Below are 19,893 nucleotides of genomic sequence, written 5' to 3'. Positions count from 1 at the left end.
TTTATGAGAAGTCTATGATTATTACCTCAGTAAACACTTTCCTAATGAGTTCATGGTCTCAATCACTAGTTTCAAGTCTTCTTCAATACAGCATGATCTTTATTTAGTAAATTATAGTCCCTTTTAATTTAAATTTGACAATAAAGCATGGCATGGCTATGTTGTGAATGACAAGTTGCTACCACAGCGACATCGTTGGTTAGCTAACGTGAACATGGCATACCCCCAGAATCAGAGTATAGGCGTAGCCATAGACGTAGCTGTTGCTATTTGAGTGCGTTCAGTTCATAGAAGTTAATTGTAACATTTTGGTCACCTAAAAAGTCTTGTTCAGCATTTGATTGTACTACCGGTAAGTACATTTAGTTTTAATGGTCTTAAGCCTGTTTTTTGCTAGCGAAAATTACCATTAGCATTATCACAGTTAACCATAAATTTTAAATGCAACGTGCTAACCAAGCTACCAGCTAATGTTAGGGTCAGCTCCACCCTCTCATCCAAATATGGTCACTTCTCTTTGTAGGCAAGACTGGAAAGTGGGCAATTGAAACCTCAGGGCCTAAAAAACCCTCTGGTTCATTATTTTTTGCCTTATGTGACTTGCATTAGTTACTCATTTGTTTGTGAATATGCACTATTCAATTATAATATCATCTGTTTTTTCGTAATACTTAACAACCTTTCTAGAGTGGCCCTGTGCCAAAAATGGCTTTAACATGTTAATTTAAGTATAACTCTTGTGACTTTCTATATTATATATTGTCAACAAATCTCTTGTGCCGACCAAAAAACAAGTAATGAATTGATTTACTTAAAAGTATTGTGTGTGTATCAAAGTCTGATATATCTTATTCCTCTGTGCCATAGAGCTCCGTTGTTGTCCGAAAACGATTAAAAACACATCAATGAGCCACACTCTTGCACTGGGTAACCACATTCCTTCATTACCATGAACACACACACTGTAGTTCAATAAGGAGAGCTCAATTGACAGTGAATAATAATTGTTATTGTTAATTTCGACACATTTTTCCGTCCGTCGATGTGAGGTGTCTTCATAAGCATAGGCCCTTATGAAGACAGGAGATAGGATAGGATCCCCTGGAGTCTAGATGATGGCGGCGGTGGTGGAATGAGCTAGCAGATGGTTGAGAGACCTTTAGTTTTGTCTCTCTGGACACATAGGGAGTGGTGACGGGGAGGAGGTGGGTTGCGCAATAGTAGGTCTGAAAGACAGAATACAGAATTGCAACGATATTTAAAGAGCAGCATTGAGGGTCCGATTGGCTAGAGGAATGCAGGTAGAAAGATCATTGATCAGGTATCATCCAAATTGAGACTGAGAGGATGTGACAGTGTGGGAAAGTAGAAGTTAGGGGTGGACGATATGGCAAAAATATCATATCATGATTTTTTTCAGGCAGGATCATGATCCATGATCTTATCACAATTCTTTTTCATGTTGGTTTTTAAGACTATTTTGCAAGTTACTGAACAGTACTCAAGATTCAAGATTCAAAAAACTTTATTGTTTATTACATACTGATAGAAATTTATCTTAGGTTAGAGGCTAACAAACAACATAAAAACATACATCCATGAAAGACTCACATAAAATTACATTAAAACACAAACAGTTCCACAAATAAATAAGAGCAGGTGTGCAAATCTGCAATACAAGTAGTGACAGTCTATCTGACCTTGTTTAAAATGGATATTGCAGTGTGAAACCAAACTAACAGTACAACCAAACTACTTTCACAGCTGAAAAGCAAACAATTGATATTGTGTAGAAGCGTTAATTTGTTGTTTCAGAAAACTAGAAGGATGCTTGCAGCATCACAGAAGTTAATGTTACCAGTTAGCAGGTGAACTAACTGCTAAATGGTGGCATTTATCTGCAGCCCAGCTGTCAGTTTAACATGATCTGCAACAGGTGAGCTTCCTAGCAGGACATTAAAACTGCTGTAGATTTCATAAACACACTACCAAGCATCAAATCTGTGAGCTAACTGGTGAGCTGGCGATACTAATGTGAACTGTGCAGAGAGTTTGCTCTGCTGTGAGCTCGTTTTTACCCAAAGTCTTTGTCGCTGGAGGTCATGTTCTTTAGCAGACTGGAGATGAGGTACAAGGCGCTCGCCATGTCGGTTCTGTTACTCATCTAGAGCTACCAGACTGCACTCTGTCATTGAGCTGAACTGATACAATGTAGACTGTAACATGATACTAATGTTCTCTGTGAAGGCAGATCGTGGAGACATTTTAATCGTTCACAATTAAATATCATCATATCACACAGTGTGGCAGAGTGTGATGATAGAGATCTTCCTTATAGAATTTATGCTAAAGCTTTATTTTATTTTGACTCAATCCCATACTGCTGTCAGAAATACTCACTAGAGTACCAAATGCGGATTAATCCGCCACTGAAAATAGTCCCCAACAAATGCACATTTGTAGGTTGAATAAGTTCTTTTTTTTTTACAAATATATTTTTATAAATGCAATATAACTATATTTATATGATATATAATTTACTAATTGCTTACTAGTTTTTTAATACATACAAATAAAAATTAGAAGCACAATTTACCTGTGAGGTCAGACTCTAACGAACTACATTAGTTTTCATGATGTTAAAGTAGTTGAAAAGTGAATGTAAGCTCTACATGCTGTTGTCATTATTTCATTCAAGATAATGATATAATGAATAGAGATTAAGAATCATAGTTACTGTTTTTTCCACTTTTAGAGACAAGTTGTTCATATTTATGTATTACCTGTTGAAAAGTCTGTGATCTTATGGACAAGGTTGTATCTCCAGCAGAGATGACTCGTTCCTTAGTAGTGTATGTATTATAGATAGGAGGCATGTCTGCATTTTTCTGGCAGACTCAAAGTTTAGTATGCTTTAAAGATGTAGAACACAGATCTACAAGTACAAATCTTTGAACTTGTAAGAAAAGTATATGCTGTGCTTCAAGGAGGTGATCAATATTCATGACGGAACAGCAGGAGTCATAAGCAATGATTTCTAGATCCATATGCTGTATATGTAGCACTGCAAGCTACAAAGACGTGTCTTCTAGACACAGAGGCTAATGTGAATTCAGATTGGAGAGGTGGGTGGATTCTCCCTGTAAGTCTCATCCATACAGCTCTTCTATTCCCTTTGAACTACAGCGGTTGCACCAAAGGATGCAGCAGAGGGAAACCCCATTCTAAAGTCAGTTTATTCAAGTTTTTATTTGCAGAATAGACTCGGGCACTTTTAAGGCCCAAGTCTGGAGTGTATCAAACAGATTCTAGAGGCCACAGTGATCGTCATCAATTTTGTCAACTTCCAGAAAAGTTTTGAGTTCCTCCACTGAATGGTTTCTCACATGGAATCTGGTGTACGTCAGGGATGTATCATCTTCCCCATTCTTTTCCTGATTGCCATTGACTGGACCATGCGAAAAATCACCTCAGACAAGCATAGATGCATCCAGTGGACTTTCCTCACCCAGCTAGAAGATCTTGATTATGCTGATGACCTGGCTATCCTCTCCACAAATCATACTCCCCTGCAAGAGAAGATGGGTAGGACTGACAGATTTGTCAAATAGATGGGTTTGAACATTAACATCTCCAAAACCCTCTCGATTATGTCGAGGAGTTTGCATATTTGGGAAGTCTCCTCTGTAAGGACAGTGCATGCAGCAAAGACATCAGCATAGGGCTTGCAGTGCATTTGCAAGCCTCTAAACCATGTAGAAGTCAAAGCAGTACAGCCTAAAAAACAAGACTGTATAACAGCATTCCACAATGGAAAAAAAATAACCTGGCAGAGAACTGTGACCTCGGAACTGAAAATGGCTAATCTAACTTGGGGAGAGGCACAACATGCTGCACAGGATAGGACCAGATGGATGCAGATAGTCCCAGCCTTATGGTTGTACAGGGAATGAAGACGATTAAGTAAGTAAATACAGTGATTGTCATGCCCCACCATACTGAAGTTTTGAGCATAATGAATAACATCCTCACCAGTTTGCTATTTTTGGATCTTTACCAAAGTTATAATTTTGTCGTGAAGGTGGCATGAGGTGAGAGGCCATAAGGTCATTAAAATCAAGAGACTCCACTCCCTTCAGAGCAGGAAGGTTCTCTTTAAATGTAAAGACATTCTAATTGTTAAATTATTTGATTGAGACTTGTGTGCAAGTTAACATTGTTGATGGTAACAGTAGAGGACAGGTCAGGAAAGGTCACGAAAATAAAAGGCTTAGAAAAGGGTTCTTAGTTTTCGTTGACCAAAGTGTTTCTCAAGAGTGCTTTTTGTAGTGGTGCTGTATGATGGTTACTAGAGTCATTAAGGCCTGGTCTTACCAGAAAGTGGGACAGTGAAGTCCATCCATGTGTCCTCATGAAATAGGTGGTGCTAGAAGCTTGGTGATATTGTGACTACTTGCAGGGCCACCTGGTGAACTACTGAAGCTAGTAAGCTAACTGATGACACGCCAGCTAGCCATGAAACATGGACGTATTATGGGAATAAATATTAAATATTCACTCGGATGAAAATTGCTCTTCTGGCTCATGAAAGCAAAAGGTTTTCTAGCCTCCAGGTTTGCCTCCACGTTGTGTGGCCCATTGCGCATGCATGGTAGTGGCCAGCATGTGCATCCCCACTTGGTCCATAGACTATGTCACACACTTAAAAATCGCTTTTCTAGACTCTGGGAAAGTTTTACAAATAAAGAACTTTCATGTTCATAATGCATATAAATGTAATTTGTTTGGAATTTAAGGTGTACTGTCAACAGTTTTACAGATGTCTCTTGGTGGTCGGTGAGGAAAATGCTTTTTTGGCCACTGGAATAAATTTGCAACAAGGCTGAGTGGTAGTCCCTTATCCAGCTCGCATAATATGTCTATACAAGGAACATCCTAGTGCTAATCATTAACAATAGCTGTGCAAGCTAATATATACGTTATACTATAATACATTAGCACAATTTAGTCAATGGACGATTTGTATTCTACAATTCTTGTCTGATTGGTGGATCAGTTCATACTGAGCAGAGCAGGGTTATATTAAAGTGGATGGTGGAACACAGCAAGTAGACTATCATTTCTCATTTTTACACTCTTTGGCTCTACATTCCCTCAAAGGTCAGCAGTGTCAAGATGGTTAGTCAATGGCACAAAGTTAGTTAATGGCACAAAGTTTGCCAAACTTTACATGAAAAAATTTGAATAGATTTTGCAGCAGGGTTTTGCTATTTTAAATGCTGGTGTCACAGGGCCATGGGACAGAGTCTGAGTATACTTACTTTACCCCTTCTATGCAGAATCTGTAAGTGTTGATGTACATGCTGCTGGCATATCATGATTGTTTTGCCCTCAGTTGGACAAAACAATATCAATCTGCATAACCAAGAAATTTAGACTGCAATACAGCAATAGTTTATTTTCAAGAGGCATTGGAAGGCATTGATGTGCAGATGACAGATATACAGGAATCATCATGGAGACAAAGACATACACACAACCACCTCTGTCCTCACCAAAGTAGACGCTTGCCCTCACAGTCTGACTGATATGCCAGTAGATTCCATAGCCCTCCCCTCCCAGGCATGCCTGTCTGTCTGAGAATTTATAACCTTGAAAGAGTGAAGAAAGAATATAAGCCCATTCATGTTGAGCGTCTCCCATGAGTCAACAGAAGCTCACCTTGCACCCATAAGCTTAACGGGAGGACATCCCTTGAAAACATTTTTGTAATGAGATTTTTAATGATGTGTCTATTCAAACTGTTGTTTATAACTGATGTACTTTGCAATGTTCATTGAATTTCCCAGTGTTGAACAGTGAAATGCCCTGAAGGGACATACTGCTTATCTTAAGGGTTTAGATCTGTTAATCCTATTGTCCAGGACACACCTGTGACTCTGAAAGTAGAGATTTAGGAATAGGAAGAAGCTGTGTGGTGTTTAAAGTGTAGCAATATAAAGGTATTTATGAGATCATGTGAGGGCTGTAAGAGCAGCCCAGTCAATTTCAAATTGAAGTGGTGTTGCATGCTCATGGATAAATTTGCCTGTTGTATTTCATTTGAAATAAATGTGCTGATGATTCTTTTTGTGACCTCTTGACATTTCCTCTAGTATCACCATTGACTGTATATAAATATGGATGATGCGTCTCCACTTCCTACCGTTATGCAAAAGTGAAGGACAGTGGAATGACGGCCCACACCTCCTCAACTGTCCTGCCGCCTGACAGATGTTTGAGAGTGGCTGTCACAGCTGTCAATCATGATGTCAGATCCCGTTTTTTTTGTGAAATAACTAATTAAAAACAAACATCAGAAAAATGAGCACTTTGGGAAAAAGTTATTTGATGTGTACTTTATTTTTTAGTTTGGCTTATGTCCCATCTGCTAACACAGAGGGGGCAGGACTTATGACCTATACTGCAGCCAGCCACCAGGGGGTGATCAAGATGTTTTGGCTTCACTTCTGAGAGCTGTAATTACGTCCATATTTATATACAAGTCAATGAGTATCACCATCAGATCAAACTTTACTGAGCACATTCCTGTTCCCAGGAGGGTACATCCTTTTGAGTCAAATGACTCCATGATCTTTCCTCAATCCCCACCCCTGGGAGAAAGTTTATACTTCTGAGTCTCTAAGTAAAATAGTGGTGAACACTGTAGTCTCTAGGCAAGGGCTGTATCACTTAAAATGATTTGCTATTATATCATTATTTTTTAATGTCAACTTTTCTCTTCATCATAGCTGGTGCCAAGGTGGGTATTATGCATGGGGTGGCTAAACTTCCCTAGATTTTGATAGAACAAACTAAGGCAGTATTCTCTGACTGTGTAGTTTAACCCTGCTAAACTGATGAAAAATGCACACTATACTAGAGGAAAGAAAAACACTCACTGTTGAGTAGCTACAGCAGCATGTATTTTACTATATGACAAAGAAGATAAAGTTGTACAATCATGAGGCGACAGTTAATTACAATTACTAAACAATTTTGATGACAGAGAAATTTCACAAGTTATTTCAGGAATATTTAAAAATATTATAGTGATATTAATCTCAATGTAATGTTACTACCAGACATATTCAAATTCTGAAAAGGAATAAATTTCATAAGGCATGAATTATAAAAACAAAAGTCATCACAGACTCTAGCATGGCTGTCGCATGGCTTATGTTTCCTCTCCTGGTGCTGGAGTGTTTCTTAGGAAAGTCCTCAGGATGTGGTGGGTTACATGTTTCCAGTTTCTTTGGTATAAATAGAAGAAGAATTAGGTCATTAGCCTGAGCAGTGGTTGACATCATGGCAGAACAAACAAAGCAAAGGGAGCCACTCATTCCAAGTCAGACTTAATTGACTGGAAAAATTAAGGACATTGCAGTCCTGCCCATATTGTTTTGATTGACAGGTGATCTAGCAATGGGGTTTGGCACTGAAATAAGAGCTCCAGGACATGTTCAGGAGAGCAGTGATTTTTTGATATTGTGCTAAATTTGTTATATAAATCAAAAAGAACATATCCATCTTGGATTGTCACCATGCAGACCTTTGAGGGCTGGCTGGTTGTAAAATTAACTACTTATTACTTAGGGCTAGCATATAGCTAAAGCTAGCTTGAGCTATACCTGACCAAGAGACATTAAAGGGGACCCATTATGCTTTTCCTGATTTGCAGTCATATAAATAATGTTACAATGTCGGATTTTCATGTCAAAAGTGGCCGCCATGTCAAATAATGAGGCAATGAGGTAAGTAGAAGTAATCCCTGTGAGAAAAAAAGCACCGGCTCCAGACTGCTCTGACTGTACAGTTTTCAACGTTTTTTTCTACTTTCAGCCTAAGCTGACGTTGGCTCCTGACGGATTTCTTTATGTGGTCATCTGCTCCACCAGGGTTTAGCGCCGCTAATTCAGTGAGGAATATGTTTCACTTCCTGTAAATTTTTCACAATAAAAGTTATTTAATTTAGTGATTTAAAAGCTTTTAATATCAAACAGTAAAGCAGGAAATGTTGGGTTTTCATCAGAAGTAACTTAACTTAAAGAGACAGGAGCTAAGACTGCCTGTTAGAGACAGAGGCTGAACTGAGGGGCTGCATAAAGGACCAGTATAAGATAAATAAGTTTTTTGAACTGTGAATCATGAAAACCAACTCTAGTGACTCCAAAAATTCCCTTCAACTATAGCTGCAGCCTACTGTTCTTTGTGCAGGCTCAAAGGTTGAACAAAGGTAGAAATTGCTGCATCTCTATTTGTGATATTTACATGTTTCTCTCTCTCTCTTTTCTTTTTTTTGTTGACAAGACTCTGTATAACCCAATGTGATGAGCCAAGGTATCATCCATTGTCTATTTGATAGTCTCGCACAAGGTGATGTTGTCAGATTAATTCGAAGTATATTTGTTGTCAGGAAAATGGACAGTTGATTCCATTCATACTTCTTTACAACATAGTTTTCATCCTTGCGAGTGGCATTTTTCCAGGGATGGCAAACCGAAAACCGATGTAGACCAAAATATCTCAACAACTGTTGCATAGATTAAAATTTTGTACACACATTCATGGTCCCAAGAGGATGAAGCCTACTGACATTGGTCATTCACTTCCTCTAGCGCCATCATGAGGTTGGCAGTTTGGTTTTTAGTGAAATGTCTCAACAACTATCCGTATAGATATTCATGGCGCAGGATGATTATTAATGACTACGCTGATTCTGTGACTTTTCATCTAGTAGCTGCAGGTCACAATTTTAATATACCCATAAAATATTCGTCTACAAGCAGGATCGGCACAAAATTGTGTACAGACATTCATGGCTCCTAGGCAGTGTATTAGATTAACTTTAATGATAGTTCAGATTGAAATGTCTCAATAACTATTTGATGCATCACCATGAAATCTGATACACTCATGTTCAGGATGAATTGTACTAAACTAAGAGGGTGAATGTGGTAAACATTATACTTGCTTAATATCAGCATGTTAGCATTGTGAGCATGCTGACATTACCTCAGAGCACTGCTGTGCCTAAGCACAGCCTTATAAGAGCTGCTAGCCTGGCTGCAGACTCTTAGAGGGATATTTACTAATGGCATTTCTGCATCATGTTCCGCCCCTGCCGTGGCTGCCGGAGCTGATCGCGGCCATTCTAGTCAATGCTTGTGATCCCACCAGAAGTGCTGCAGCATGTTTCAGAAGCGGCTCAGAAGTGTCCCTCCGCTCCGCTCCGCTAAACATATGCATCTAGTCTATTTTTGAAGGAAGCCTCCTCACTCTTCACAGAGCAGATGGAGTTGGGCAGGAATTCAGACACAGAAACAGCATAGAGCATCATAAAACACCCTTTTCAGACTCCTGATTGTGTCTCAACAATAAACACAATTAAAAGAGACAAATCAAGAAGCTGTTTAACTACGAAGCCTACTTACCCATAGTAGAAGCATGAAAATCAAGGAAAATTCACCAAATCAACAAAATCCGAGCAAGTCAACAAAATCGGGTTTTAGTTGCACTGCTACTGCTGTAATTAAAGCAGCCTGAAGGCACTTGTTCGACATAAGCTACCGTAATTACTGTAGTAGCAACTAAATGTAAAAGGTGGCTGGCTTGACTGCAATCACTCTGCCTCAGAAACACTCCCAGTGGGGTATGAAGCCATGCAGAGGACAAAACAAAACCATGCCAGAACGCGAACCAGCCGTGCCCAGTGAAACCAAGGCATAAAAATGTGTGACGCTAAACAGCCAAACTGCATTTCTTCCTACTTACGAAATGGCTGTACCAATATTTTGCACCAGTAAAATGTAAGAAAAGTGGCACTGCTGAAAACTGCGTGTTTGGGCTCATGCTGTCGGTATTCCTGTTTAGAGTTGCAAAATATGAGAGGAGAGAATGGAAATTTATACAAATATCTGCTGCACCAATTATCACCACAGACTGACAACTGCGTCTGAAATTGAATGTCTGAGAAAACCAGGTGTAAAATCTGTGCCACTGTTTCATCAGACACACACAGAGGGAGAGAGACTATAGCAGAGAGAAACAGAGAGAGAGAGAGAGAAGCATTTTATTACAAAGTGACTTTAGCTGAACTTTCTGCTCAGCAACACAACACAAGACTAAAGAGCAAGAGGCGACTCAGCAGCTCCAGTCCAGTGCTATATGATTGAGGCAGACAGTTTAAAAGTATACTGTTGTATTATTTATATTATCAAAAGCAATCTGATTTTCATTTGTCATTCAGTCACTGATCTTTTTGGCTGGACCGGCCACAGACCAGCCTTATAACTGCGTTTGTCCGTGGGTGAGTGACCAAGTGAGTGATAAAGTTTCACCATTGGTCGGCCGGCATGTATTGGAGTTTCCCCATTGGCCATTGCTCTTTCAAAATGAATTGGCAAGAGATGATGGAAGTGGAGGACAGCAGCACGATGCAGAGCGACTGTGTTTCCTGCTCCGAGATCTGATGCTCTCAGCCCTGCTGTTAAATGCAGTGAAGTCCACTATACTCCTGTGTAAACAGACATAAACCAGCATCTCAGCGTCTCTGCATCTCTTCCTCTTCTGTCCAGTGTGATCGACTCTTTGGCTGGCAGCGTTGTCAGCAGCCAGCAGGAGAGACGCTCTGTGGTGTGTTTGGATTTTATAACTGAACTAATACCAGGACGCGAACTTTTTACTTCTCTGACGTCTTCACATCACAAATTCTGAACAGAAGCATTAAAACACAAGTCTTGCAGGTAGAATATGCGACTCATGTAGCCATTATATCAGGTTACTGTGTAGCAGCTGCTCTGCAGGTGCGCTTGATTTGACTTTAACTGCGGTAACCAGGCAGAGATAATCCTCCTGAATTTGCACCCAAAATGCTGTCAAATTTACAATTTCCACTACAGTCTCCATGATTGTCAACCAGCAAAGAGGCAGAAAAAAGGCGCAAGGCGTTAAAACACCCCAAATAACTATCATTCTGCAAAACACTCAATACAGAGTGAAAAAAGGGAGACATCCACAGAGTGAAACAGATGAAAGAGCCGGGGGAGTTAACAGATAATTACAATAGTAATTAGAAATAAAATCAGTAAACAAACATCCTGAGATATGAGTGGAAAGTATTGTTCTTGCAACTGAATTTATATCCTTTTTTTTTTCTTTTTTTTTGTTTGCTTTTTTTTTTTTACTCAAACATAGCTTAACCATGTCATATGATATTACCAACAAATATTACTGGGACCAGAAAGTGCAGATGAACATTTAATTTAATTTAATTTAATCAGGAATTCACATTATAGACACTACCACTGACTATACCTGTAACAAACTGGCCATAATTTCACACACTGACCATACATGGTCCAGCCATATACAAGGTTTTGACCTAGTCTTGTTGTTGAGCTGACAACATCAGGTTGTTTTATTTCCTTACATACAGATTAGCATTCCTCTTGAAGGATAAATACATGCTTGCAGTTCCAAAAGTGCTTCTCCTCAACCAGTATTTAAAAGTTCAACAGCAGTTCAGCACTTTTGTTTGCACCCCATTCCGGAAGTTTGACACTTTGATTTTCAAAAGTATATAAATGATTAACTTGCTGTGACGTATCTCTTTTTAAGGATTAGACTCACTGGGAAATAAAAACAGAAATGGCCCAAATCATGAACTTAATTTATTCCACTAATGTATCTCTTAAGATCTTTTGCCCTATCCTCGTCTCTTTTGCTGTTTCAAGTGCTCTGCCACTAAAAGTCTGTGCCTGCCTGTGTGTTGCTGAGGACAGCTGCCAGTGACGGTGGGTTCTGAGGTTGAGCCGTCATTATAAATAATCTCAAAATTGCCCCGCACCTGTCAAACGGCGCAGTGGATTCACAACTTCCCCCAGAGGGATAATGATAGCCTTGGAAACTGATAAATGTGCGGGGTGTAATCAGGCCCGCCAGCTCACCCAGGCTGCTCTATTCTGGGAGGTGCAAAGGAGTCTGGGAGGGGGCTTTGACAGAGCTCAGGTGGATAAATAAAGAGAGGATCCTCTATAACCTTGTGTAGCCCTCTACGCCGCTCCTCATACTATGAAGACGTTGAGGCAGACAGGATGGTTTTTTTGCTGGGTGAGATACAGTGTGAGCCTGTGGGTAGAACAGTTAGCTGATAGACTCTTCAGAATATTGTCCCTGTCAGGGTGGAAAATCCTCTGAAACAGCATTTAGAGCAGCATGGGACACTAAAACTCTAAACTGAAGGCCATACTAATGAGATTCTTTCAGGTGAGTCGGCAGAAGAGAGGTAACTTTGGTTATTTTTGTTTTTTTTTTGTCTTTCACTCTCAGGTCTTTTACATTGCACCAAAGCACCTTGACTAAAGTCATGCCACGTCCTGCTTCATTGATGAGCTAGACTTTTTTTCACTATTGATTACTCGTTTAGTCTATAAAATTGTGAAAAATGCTCATCACAATTTCCCAGAACCCCAGGTTTTTTCTTTAGATAGCTTGTTTAATTTAACCAACATTGCAAAACTCAAATATATTCAGTTTTCACATTCATGACTCACGTCCAAATGATCTGACTCATACTATTACAGTACAGCTCCTCGCCATCAAAGACAGGCAGTAAATCTTAACGTTTCCAAAGAACCAGAGAATATTTGGTGTTTTTGTTTTATAAATGACTCAAATGAGTAAGTCTATCTTAAAACAATACTCACATGCCCGTATGTACACTGAAATCATCGTGAGTCGTTGTAATCATTCCTCCTGTTCATACTGGCCCATAGGAAACACTTTCTTAATGCAATTTTTAACGTATGTGATGGGAATGAAATCGAAAGTCCTCGCTCGGTGTGAAAAGGAAGCAAGAAAAGACTGTCCAGGAAAAAATAAAGACGTTTACTAAAAAGGATGTAACTTTGATTTGTCTAGTCAGACTGTTGAAGCCTCATATTAGCTCCAGCTGAATTTTTACACTGAGCGAGGACTGTGATTTTCGTCTTCCATCTCAGTAAAGGCCAGTATGGACAAGAAGAATGATTAGCAAAAACTGCTTCAGTATACATCACATATAGAGATGTGACTGTTATATTAAGAAATACTTGAAAAATAACTGGTAATCAAAATTGTTTTACTTTTCTTTTGATCACACACACACATCCACATCAATTATTCACACGACTGAAACAACAGCTGTGTCAGGATATGGAATCGTTGTATTTCCTAGTGTCAACATGCTTCAGCACTCCAGAAAAGCAGCACTTGTGTCTTATTCACTCTCTAGATCCTGACAACATCCCTGTCTCCTAGAAATTGTGTTCATAGAAGACTAAATTGCATTACCGAATATTGAACATATGACTGCTTTCTGTCTGTATGACATGTTTGGTGTGCAAGAGGCATCACTTGACGTTCGTTAAGGCTCCACAACCCAGTCACTGTGTTTTGCACTTAATTGTTTGTGCACTAGGCTGATACAATGAAGTGTTGTTTCACAGCTAAACAGAAGCAAATTGTTAAAGAAATTTTGGTCTTTGGTCTCATTTTTATAGGTTTTTTTTAGGGTTTAAACAACCCCCAAGGTTTGTCAGATGTATGTATTTAGATAAAACAAAGACAACATCCATTATAGTTTATCTACAGACAAACTTTGTCATTCAGCTTTGACCTACTGTTGTTACGGTATGCTTGCACACAGTTTTCCTGTGCAATGAGGGATTATTAACGTCTCGCATGTACTCACTGTCAGTTTCACCTCCAGATAGAGTGGTGTAGATCATATAGATAAACTGTCAGCTTGTTTACAATCAACAGTTCTGACGAATCACGATCCCAGGTCTCAGAAATGACTTTGATGAGAGTCATTGTCCTAACTGATAGAAATCATTGTCAAAACTGCAAAGATAAGACTCAAGTTGTAATAAACATGAATTAGCTGTCAAATGAACATTCCCCTTTTCACCACCTCCGTGTTTCCTTGTTACATGTCTCCTGTGATTGTTCTATCACAGAGCCACCATTACAACTCTTAACTGCATTCCCACGTAATCGTGACTTTGATACAAGCATAAAACATATACACATAAGGAATCAGAGTATAATCAGATTTGTTTTGAGATTGTTGTCAGAATTAAATGATTAAAGGTGGAAAAATACAGTCTAGGTGGAAAACAGCATCACCTGCTGTATTTATTCTCTGATGATCCCACAGTGAACTTTATTCTGCTTTACAACTATGCTGTGTCTAGACTCCCCTCTCTTTGCTCAGTTTGCTCCACTTCAACCCGTCTCACACGCTATCTCCACATCTGCTCCTCACTGTTATCAGAGAAGCTGCATACAGGAGCATTGGTCTGGCCACACTGAGGTTTAACTCCTCTAATCTGCAGTCGGAATCTCAGGATCAGCTGGATCTACCCTCCGCTTATCTCGTGGCTCAGATTCCACTCTCCTGTGAGTAGAGCTGTGGTCTCTCTGTTGATCAATTGGTCGATATGCTCTTGTTCAACCAAATTCTCATTGGTCAGACAGTCGCTGGTGTTACACCTGGACCCACCTTGAGCGCCGCGTCTTGGGCTTCCAACCCTTGAAAGTTTAGCAAGAAGATAACACTGTGTTTGTTTCAGGAGGCAGATAATTCTGGTCCAAACTCCATCATGGTAGGTGGCGGTAATGCACCTAAACGCTGGTTGCTACCTGCTGTAAAATGGAAAAAAGATTAAGAAGAGGATAGAGCTGCACACCCAGCGGCAGGCTGAGGAGTCAGCCGCTGGCCAGGGTGAGTCTGAGATGGAGGCAGGAGCAGGGGGGCTGTCCAGAGGAAGAAAGGCCTTGCCCGGGCTTCGAGTAATGTTATCTTCTGCCCTCTGCTGAGAAGTGGTGAATTTACAGCTCACATCAATTCAATACGATATAGGCTCAGGCTTTTGTTTGATATCCTATCACTAGATAATGATACAGCATAGTTAGCACACATTAGTTAACATGCATTAGCTTGGAGGGCTAACTTGGCTTGATTACTATATTACGTGAACGTTGCTCCCCCTCCACTGACCAATCGATTGGTTGAAGAGTAGGTAAATTTTCTTTGGTTGACTACAGCCCTACCTGTGAGTGTGTGTGTGCATGTTAGTGTGACAGTGTTAGAGATGGTGTGCATAAGTGAGGGGAGTATGAGTGCAGCACTTGTGTGTGGAGTGTGCCAAGATTAATAGTTTCCAGGTTGGCGCTGGCTGCCTTCAGTGTTATTAATGTTTAAGTCTCCATTTTTATCTACTGAAGGTTGTAAGCCTGGTTTTCCTCTCTAATCACAGCATCCAGTGCTGCAGGGGTGCACAGCAGATCATACCTGTGTTTGAGTTGTACACCTCAGCAAGTTCCATTGATGTTCAAATCTAAAATGCTATTTTTATATCACAAGGCCAGTAGAAGAGAGAGCTCAATGATAACTTAAAGGACAAGTTCATACATTTTCAAGTCTGTCTTAAAACAACAGGTACCCAAGTGATTGGGGGACCAGATCCACAGTCCTCCTTCTGTGCAAAAATGTATTTAAAAGTTTATCTGAAGCTAATATGAAGCTTCAGCGTCCAAATGAGTCAAATCAAGTAGATATTTTTCAACCTTACAGTCTTTTTAGTGCCAAAGTTCCTCTTTTTGTTACTCTACTTCCACCGCAGCTCAACAGGGAAACACTGTCCGAGGAAACACAAAGAGGGAATTTGATGCTAAAAAGACTGTAAATGTGGCAGATATCCACTTGATATGATTAACTCAGACTGCTGAAGCCTCATATAAGTTTCACATCAGCTTTTAAATGTAATTTTGCACAAAATGACTGTGTGGATTTTGGCTCCCATCACTTACATTGAAAGCACATTTCAAGGGGATCTTTTAACAGCCAGTATGAGCAGGAGGAATGATTACAGTAAGAAAAACCTCTTTCACTGTTCATTTGGGCACCTCACTGTTGTTTTAAGACTTTAAATTTTTTTTTTGAACCTATCCTTTAAGAAAACACATCTTCACTAATTATGTCATATTTAAAAAAAAAAAATGAAATAAATGAAACACAAGCAAATCGAGAAACCGTTTTTCCAGTTTGACAACACATACATGGTGGGGGCACTGGTGAATATTCTATTCATCAGTTAGCTTATATAAGCTTATTATTTTGGGTGTCTCTCATAGACAACGACTGACAATTTAGACGATTCCAAGGCTTGGATAGACATGAAACTGTCTGGTTGAAGTATCAGTAGAAATGATGGTCAACTGTGTATCTGGTTTTTTGATTAAAGTCAAAAGTACAAGCCTGTTGATATAACAGCTCACATCACTTATATCTAGAGTTTTAGATCTTGCCTCTTGGTTCTCTTTCTACAACTAGCCAAAACTCTTTCATACCCTCTGCCAACTCCCAACTAAACTCTGTGAGGTAAAGGTAACATGATCACACACAGTACCAGTCAATGTTTGCACACACCTTCTCATTCACTTTTACTATTTTCTACACTGTAGAGCAATACCGAAGACATCGAAACTATGAAACACATATGGAATTATGTCGAAAGCAAAAACGTGTAAATAAAGCAAAATAAGTTTTAAATTTTAGATTCTTAAAAGTAGCCATCGTTTGCCTTGATGAAGCCTTTGTACACTATTGGCACTATTTTTAATAGTACTGATTATTGTTCTTTGGGGACACATGAAATGACAAAGGACTGATAAAATCACTCCAAAGGTGCATCTCTGTGAGAAACATTTCATCACTGAGTGAACAAATTCTGTTGTGTGCTGCTACCGGCAAGCAGAAGCCAAAGAAACCTTTAACGAAAGTTTTCATTCAACAGCCCCACATCTTACTTCTTGACACACCAAAGAGCACATTGGAACTAAAACTGACGTGAAACTTCTCTAACTGACTGAAGCCAGCTGAACTGACAAACTGACATAACAAAAGCACAAAGTTGAACTTAAAGAAGTGGACCAAAGGAAAACCTGAACATTGTTACACTTCAGAGAGACATTTCCTTCCATTGAAAGTGAACTGAATTAAGCTACCAATTTCATATGATTTATGTTATATGTTCAAATTGTCTAGCACTGTTTGAAAACAGTTTATTGGTGCACTGAATGCACTCTTAGAATGTAACCTTTTTATTTTTATTTTTCTACTAACATTTTCAGTATATTTTAAGTTGAAAGTACCCTCTGGCTCCAGCTGCCTATTGTGTCTTTCATTCGCTTGGACTTTGACAATGGAGACTGGGGTTTTGCATCCGTCCAACTTGTAGTAGGTTTAGGCTACTAAAAAAACTGGTTGAAGGTAGGGAAAGATGGTAGTTTTGGGTAAATATTGAAAAAGAAAACACATATTCTATTGTGCTTCAAGTCAGTTCATTTTTTTCAGTATTTAACCATCTTTCCCAAACCTAAAACTACTGCCTAAATAAATGTTGATTATGCTTTAGTTGGCACAAGTGGATATTGTAGAAAACAAATCAAATACATTGTCAGTGAAGATTGTGCAGGTATTGCAACACTGCAGATATGATCATTAGATCGTTAGAATCACAACTGTTTACATGGTCATCTGACTTTTAATGAACCCATTAAACGAGTTAATGTCTAGAGTGTGAACAAAAGAGCTGCATGGTAAAATGAGAAACAGGTTTATCTACAACACTGATGTGTCCACAGAAAGGTCATCAAGGTCATCAAAGGTGTGTGTGTGTGTGTGTGTGTGTGTGTGTGTGTGTGTGTGTGTGTGTGTGTGTGTTTGGGTCCATTCAGAGTTCATAAAGTTCTCCCTCCATCCACTAGTTGTGTTTGACAGGCTGAGACCTGCGTTGTGAACAGTGCAGCAGTCAGACCACATCACCACAGGGTGAAACCACAATCCACATGAGAGACCGCCTTCAGTTCTGCCAACACTCCACCAGAACAATACACACTTGACAGCCACCTGGCTGAAATACATGTGGTAGGAAGAAATATGCAAAATGATAGAAAGCTACAGCTCAGTAAAGCTTGACAAGAAACAGTGCATGGGATAACATCATTTTCATGTTATATTTTCTCAAAAAATATAATTAAAAGTATTTTGTTGTGTTATACTACAGCTTCAACTGAATAAAAGAATCACTACAATAACCCTTTAATATTGCTGCAGTGCTGTCAACAGTTAGTATAAAATGTCTTACAGTTACCAGTTACCATTTCAATTATATATTAAAGTGATAATTTTTATGTAAGCAGTGACAGCTGTAACCTTTCAAAGATGAAGTGTCAGTTGATAAGTGAAGGATATGTGATAAACTCTAATCATGTGACCAGTTCCAGGTCTAGTGAGCTGTATCTATCTGCTGACGAAGATCATAAGATGAGGTTGAAAGCTTTAGAATAGGCTAGTAAGTGGTATTTAAGTCAATATTTTTTGTCAAAGTATATTTATAGTTAAACAACTAAAGTGAGTGCATCTCTTTGAACCATATGTATATATAATATATGTGTATCTATTGTATAGAGTATAAATAGGGATACATAATCTCAATTTATGATTGAACTATAAATAAGAAAATTGAATTAGCCTTGGCTGCTGACTAGGTATGCCAGTCAAAACCTGCTTCTGAATGTATATTTTTTTCTAAGGTCAGGTCTTCTGTCTGTACTGAAAGGGACTGAGAGTAGCAGAATGAAAAACATGGTTTTATGGTAGAGTATAGTACAGTCTGACCGCTTTGCCTTTCTTCCCTCTCCTCAGTACTCCTCCACCACACACACAGCAGACAATAGTGTAACCTGAGAGCAGAGGCAATGAAACCGACTTTAGATTATTTTTTACTTGACAACAATGCTCATTGCTGTGCAGCAAAATCTGCCAGTAAGGAAAACAGTACGAGCAACATATAAAACACCTGTTGAACAGGCAGAACTTTAACTTGTTTTGAAAAGCAGCATCTGCAACTCCCAGTCCACTCCTTATCCACAGCTGGTATGTTTTACATATGGAACTTGTTATGCTGATAGCTAAAACAAAAAAAAAATGTATGTAATGGCTATGTTTGTATCTTGACATTCAGCCCCTCTTCTCTTCCAGTGTTACCTGTCCATCAGAGAGTCTCTTTGCATGAGCAGCAGACAGAGGATGAATCATGCTGTTTTGCCAGTTTATTATAAAAGACCTACAGTCTTTCTAAATAGTGGAGTCTGAGGGCTTTAGGTAACTATTTATCAGTTCAACAGTATGTAAAGTTATTTTAATGGTTGTCAATAAGGACAAAAGGTCTGATATTAATTAGTCAATATTATATCAGTATATCATAAGATAAACTAATATTGTTTTCACTCTGGGGACAGAAAGCAGACCTGTCCCAGACGACCTGAGAGGTCTGGTTGGTTCATAATGTAGCAGAAGATTAGAAATGTATTTTGGCCCTAAACGATTCAGTGCTTTATAAACCAACAGTAGTATTTTAAAATCAGTTCAGGCAGGAAGCCAGTGTAAAGATCTGAAAACTGGAGTGAGATGATCCACTTTCTTGGACGTAGTGAGGACTCTAGCAGCAGCGTTCTGAATCAGCTGCAGCTGTCTGATCAATTTTTTAGGGAGATCTGTAAAGACAGCATTAGAGTAGTCAAGTCTACTGAAGATAAATGCAAAGACAATTTTTTTCCAAATCCTGCTGAGACATAAGTCCTTTAATCCTTGATATATTCTTCAGGTGATAGTAGACTGACTTTGTATTTGTCTTAATGTGGCTATTTAAATTCACGTCTGAGTCCATGATTACACCAAGATTTCATGCTTGGTTTGTGGTTTTTAACATTACGGGTTGAAGCTGAGCACTGACTTTTAATCAT

At 39.1% G+C, this 19,893-nt stretch overlaps 1 long non-coding RNA gene across 1 annotated transcript; it reads right to left on the bottom strand.

The window, feature by feature from the left end:
* Positions 1-6,941: 6,941 nt before the first annotated feature.
* On the bottom strand, positions 6,942-14,813 carry LOC121880677. The gene is made up of 2 exons (XR_006091622.1): positions 13,772-14,813; positions 6,942-7,292 (listed from the first exon to the last, which is right to left on the bottom strand). It is a non-coding gene; the product is annotated as an uncharacterized LOC121880677 (long non-coding RNA).
* Positions 14,814-19,893: the final 5,080 nt, after the last annotated feature.

Source organism: Thunnus maccoyii, chromosome 16 (genome assembly GCF_910596095.1).
Source record: "Thunnus maccoyii chromosome 16, fThuMac1.1, whole genome shotgun sequence".
Classification (NCBI taxonomy): domain Eukaryota; kingdom Metazoa; phylum Chordata; class Actinopteri; order Scombriformes; family Scombridae; genus Thunnus; species Thunnus maccoyii.
This window is presented reverse-complemented; position numbering and strand designations above follow the sequence as displayed.